Source organism: Aphelocoma coerulescens, chromosome 2 (assembly GCF_041296385.1).
Source record: "Aphelocoma coerulescens isolate FSJ_1873_10779 chromosome 2, UR_Acoe_1.0, whole genome shotgun sequence".
Classification (NCBI taxonomy): domain Eukaryota; kingdom Metazoa; phylum Chordata; class Aves; order Passeriformes; family Corvidae; genus Aphelocoma; species Aphelocoma coerulescens.
Genome location: NC_091015.1, coordinates 167,578,898 through 167,584,151, shown reverse-complemented (window position 1 = coordinate 167,584,151; position 5,254 = coordinate 167,578,898). Strand labels below are relative to the sequence as shown.

Below are 5,254 nucleotides of genomic sequence, written 5' to 3'. Positions count from 1 at the left end.
GTCAGATGGACATGGCCTCAAAAGAAGGACATGGAGTTGCAGAATTCCACAAAGCAACGCCCACACCATGGCAGAGGAGGGAAGAGGGCCACGCTGACCAACCATTAGTAATTACTGGGTTTTGCTAGCAAGAAGAGATTATTCAGACTAAAAGGATATGAGATATGAAACCTTATGGCTTGAATGTGGAATAAACAAATTGACATGACAGACCAACCTGAGAAAAAAGGGATCAAGCTGAGTTGGTTCTTTGTATAATGGATTTCTTAATGAGGACAAGGAATACGCTTTAAATGACAGAATACGATGTTGTGTAAAGATGAGAAACCTGAATGGACCGTGGCACCAGAAGAAGTTCAACCAGCACAGGCTCTACTTTTCCAGATCCTCTCTCTTGATCCCATTTAGGACATGAGCATGAGCATGGGCACAAGGGCATGAGCTCCCTTTCATCCATAGGAACACTCCTACATGCTATAACATTTCCAAGCAATTGCAGAGTGACCTCCCCAGGATATCAACAGCTCCCTCCGCATTCCTGGGTGCAACACAATGACTGATGGACATGCAGTGACACAGAACAGAGTCCCAGTCTTCAAAAGGCACCCACAAACCACAGCACACCAGTGCCGCAAAATTACCTCCGTGATGATATCGCAACTCTGCTGTGCTCTGGTTGTTTATTCATCCTGACCTGTCACATATTGAACATTCAAATCGTCCCAGATACCAACCCATGAAAGCTGCCGTCAAGGTGAGATGGACATGGCCTCAGGAGCCAGTCATGACATTGCAGAATTCTGTGAAGGAAAACATTCCCCAGCTCATGACTCACCAACTAGGCCAGCCAAGAGCTTCAGCCTGCAAAATGCCCCAAGGCCACCGGACAAGGCTGTCCCGCCCCTCTAGGACCAGCATAAAAGCTGGCCCAGCACCTCTCTCCCTCACACATTTCTTCTGACACCTTCTCCCCCTGCTCCTGCGTACAACCAGGTGAGCATCAACACCCTGACCCTCCTGCTCCTGCACCCTGGCTCTTCTTTTCCAGCATGCTCAACCCCAGCCTCAGCAGCCCTCACGCCTCCCCACAGCCCCACAACAGCCTCCACACTCCCTCACCCTCCTGCATCAGCGCCCCTCACACCCCCACACCCCTGCCCTGCCTCACTCCCCTCTCTCTTCCAGGGACCCTCCACACCACACCCATGGCCTGCTACGACCTCTGCCGATCCTGCGGACCCACCCCGCTGGCCAACAGCTGCAACGAGCCCTGTGCCCTGCAATGCCAGGACTCCCGTGTTGTCATCCAGCCTTCCCCTGTGCTGGTCACCCTGCCAGGACCCATCATGACCTCCTTCCCCCAGAACACCGCCGTTGGATCCACCTCCTCGGCTGCCGTGGGCACTGAACTCAGTGTGCAGGGACAGCCCATCTCTGGAGGCTTTGGTGGCTTTGGCTATGGCCTTGGCTATGGCCGTGGATTTGGCTATGGGCTGGGTGGCCTGAGCTGCTATGGCAGAAGGGGTGGCTACATCTGCTAAGGACCCTTGGCACCACCCCTGACACCAACCACCCACTCCCTGGAACACATCTCAGGCATTGAGGACGATTCTCTGGGCCAAGGCTCTCAAACGGGCTCAGCACTTCCAGCTCCTGCTCTCAGGCCACCAAGCAAGGCAGCAGCCAAGGGGCCAGCCCAGGCTGCCTGCAATCATGGCCCATCTCCCGTCTTCCTTTTCTTCCACTGGCTGCTCTGCGCCGTCCCTTTGGCTCTGTCCAGTCCCCTCTGCTGCAAACCCCTTCTCCCAAGCCAGACACCATTGGGCACCTCTGCTGGGCTGTTCCCAGTGTGGGGCAGGAAGGCTGTGATGCTCTGGCCAAACCTACTGCAAGCAAAGGACCTCGGCTGATGGTTGCCCTGATTGCACTTCAGCCCAGTTACCTTCCACTGACTGCTCCTGCTTTTTCACTATTTTGTCGCAATAAAGTTTTTCTTGCATGACAACTTCAGATGTCTGTTATCTGAATGGAGGTCGTAATGAAGTTGGTGTGAAACTTGTTTCCCTTTTAGTGCCCCATAGGAGAGCAGGAATTCAGAGTCCAAGTGTCTCCGGGAGAAGTTTAGGTTGGATATTAAGGAATATTCCTTCATGGTGAGGGTTGTCATTCCTGTCACAGACTGCAGAGTGGAGTGGAGGTTGGAGTCATCATCCCTGCAGGGATTTAATATCCCTGTAGATGTGTCACTTGGGGACATGGGTTAGTGGTGGTCTTGGTAGTGTTGAGGGAAAGGTTAAACTTTGTATTTTAAATTTAGATCTTTTTCAAGAAAAAGGCTTCAAAGATCTGGTTGTTTAGTCGTGGATTTCATAGTCCTGCCTTAACAGCTGGACTCACTTTCAAGGGTCTTTTCCTGCTGAACTGATTCCAGGAATGTGGGTGGCACCTGTGCAAGGGAGCAGAGGCCAAATGAGAGTGGCAGCAGGGGAGGGCTGAGCCAGGTCTTTGGTGTCTTGAGTCGTGGTAAGTGCCAGGGCTGTGACCACTTCTGTTAGAGAATCTCCCTGGAGGAAATGGTGCTTGTCAGAGCTCTGTGTCAGCTCTGTCCCAGTGACTCAGCCTGGGCACGAGGAGAGAGCTGTGGCTGCTGTTGAAGTCAACCCTTTTGTGAAGCCTTTGATGCTCCATCCCCTTCTACCCTCCCAGAGCTGCCGAGCAAGTCTGGATTTCCTGAGAGTGCAGTGAGTGGGCTGCGAGTGGCTGAGGGCTGCTCCCAGAGGCTGGTGATCAGTGGCCCAAAGTGCAAATAGAGGCAAGTCTCAAGGGAAGTAAGTTAAGAGTTGTATCCATGGGGCCAAGCCTGATCAACATCCTCACCAGTGACATGGGCAGTGGGACTGTTGGCCCCTCAGAGAGTTGGCAGATGATGGAGCGGCTGAGGCAATGGATGGTTTTGCCACAAGTCAGAGGAATGTGGAGACTGAGGGTTAAAGGAATGTCCTGAAGTTCAGGAGGAGGAAATGTGAAGTTCTTCATCTGGGCAGGAATAGCACTGGGCCCCAGGTCATGCAGGGGGCTGAGGCTGAAAAGCCGCTTTGCTGAGCAGGACCCTGTGGTGCTGGTGGAGAGCAAAGGGACCACAAGGTCTCAATCCTTTCCACCCTTGAAAAGGCATCACCTCTGTCCGAGATAGGTTTCAGACAATTCTTGTCATGAAGTTGGGAGAAGTGGCCTTTCCTCTCTTTAGCGCACTGGTGGGGTCTCATGTGAGGTGGTGTGGGCAGTTCTGGGCTGCCCAGGGATAGAAGCACAAGGGCTTAGTGAAACAAGTCTAGATCAGGGTGACCAAGATACTGAAATGGCTGAAGAATCATTCCTGGAGGATTGAGAGAGCTGAGACTCCCAGGGGACAAGGATGGACAGGAGGGTGTCATCAGTGTGTGCAAATCCCTGATGGCAGGGATTGAAGTTGAGGGTGCCTGGCTGTTCTCAGCAGTGCACACACAAGGGGGAAGAGCACAAGTGAAAACAGATGGAATTCCCTGGGCAAAGAAGGCAAGAATCTTTGAGTGTGAGAGTGGTCGCCGTGTGGAAAAGCTGATGGAGTTTCTGTCGTGGGAGATCCAAAACTGAGCTGGCCATGGTTCTGGAAATGCTGCCCTTGCATACTTTGCTTGAGCAGAGGAGAATGAAGCACTTGAACTCCGGAGCTTGTGCTCAAGTGGATGATGGTGTTCCTCCTGTTTGCTGGGCAGGTTCAAGAGTCCTGCCAGGAAGAGATTTTGTCAAGTGTGTGCTGCCACAGAGAGACTTTGCCAGAGCCATGCACAGGAGAGCATGGATGCGTCAAAGCCTAGTGGGTCCGAGGTTTGTGTCATGTTCTTGAAGGTGTCCCCTCCTCCCCTGCTTCCAGTGCCTGTCTTGGTTGTTACTGGTGTTGATATCTTTGCTAAGAGAGGTGTGGTGGTTCTTTTCCATCCACAGCAATGGCCTGTCTGGCATTGTGCTGGGTGTGGATGTGAGCTCATTGGAATTCAAAAAGACAATGAGGCATCTCAGGCTTTGATGCAGGAAAACTTTATTGAGGCAAAAAATCCAAACAGACAGGAGAAAGAAGTAGAAGGAATCCAGAGCGAGGTGCAAGCAGGGAGATCATGAGCTGAGGTGCTTTGCTTGCAGGAACTGTTACCAGAGCCCCAAGCTGGTGGTGTTAGGCGTGGTGCTGAGGGTCCTTAGCAGATGTAGCCACCCCTTCTGCCATAGCAGCCCAGGCCACCCAGCCCATAGCAGCCCAGGCCACCCAGCCCATAGCCAAGGCTGAAGCCAAATCCACCAGAGATGGGCTGTCCCTGGGCACTGAGTTCACTGCCAACAGCAGCCGAGGAGGTGGATCCGACGGCGGTGTTCTGGGGGAAGGAGGTCATGATGGGTCCTGGCAGGGTGACCAGCACGGGGGAAGGGTTGATGACAACGCTGGAGTCCTGGCATTGCAGGGCACAGGGCTCGTTGCAGCTGTTGGCCAGCGGGGTGGGTCCGCAGGGTTGGCAGCGGTTGTAGCAGGCCATGGGTGTGGTGTGGAGGGTCCCTGGAAGAGAGAGAGGAGTGAGGCAGGGCAGGAGCGTGGGGGTGTGAGAGGCGGTGATGCAGGAGGGTGAGGGAGTGTGGAGGCTGTTGTGGGGCTGTGGGGAGGTGTGAGGGCTGCTGAGGCTGGAGCTGAGTGTCCTGTCAGAGAGGGGCCTGGGGTGCAGGAGCAGGAGGGTGAGGAGCTTGAGGCTCACCTAGTTGTCAGCAGGAGCAGGAGGAGAAGGCGTCAGAAGTGTGTGAGGGAGAGAGGCTCTGGGCAGGCTTTTATGCTGGTGGTGGAGGGGCGGGACAGCCTTGTCCCATGGCCTTGGGGCATTTTGCAGGTAGCAGCAGCTTTTGCCTGCCCCCGCCTGGTGAGTCATGAGGTAGGGAGTGTTTTCGTTCCTGCAATTCTCTAGTTTCATGTTCTGCCCTTGAGTCTGTGTCCATCTGACCTTGGCGGCAGCTTTCACGAGTTGGTGTTTGGGAGGATTGGATTGTTCAAAGTGTGTCAGGGAGGGCTGAATAAACAACCAGAGCCCTGGAGATTTGCAATGTCATCAGTGATGTCATTTTGTGGCTCTGGTTTGCTGTGCTTTGTGCGTGCCCTGTGAAGACTGGGCTCCTCTTGTGTGTCCCTGGATGTCCGTCTGTCTCTGTGTTGCACTCAGGTATGCTGAGGGATCTGCTG

General features: G+C 53.8%; 1 pseudogene; it reads left to right on the top strand.

Moving 5' to 3' along the window:
• Window positions 1–868: 868 nt before the first annotated feature.
• LOC138106060 (feather keratin 2-like) lies at window positions 869–1,974 on the top strand (annotated as a pseudogene).
• Window positions 1,975–5,254: the final 3,280 nt, after the last annotated feature.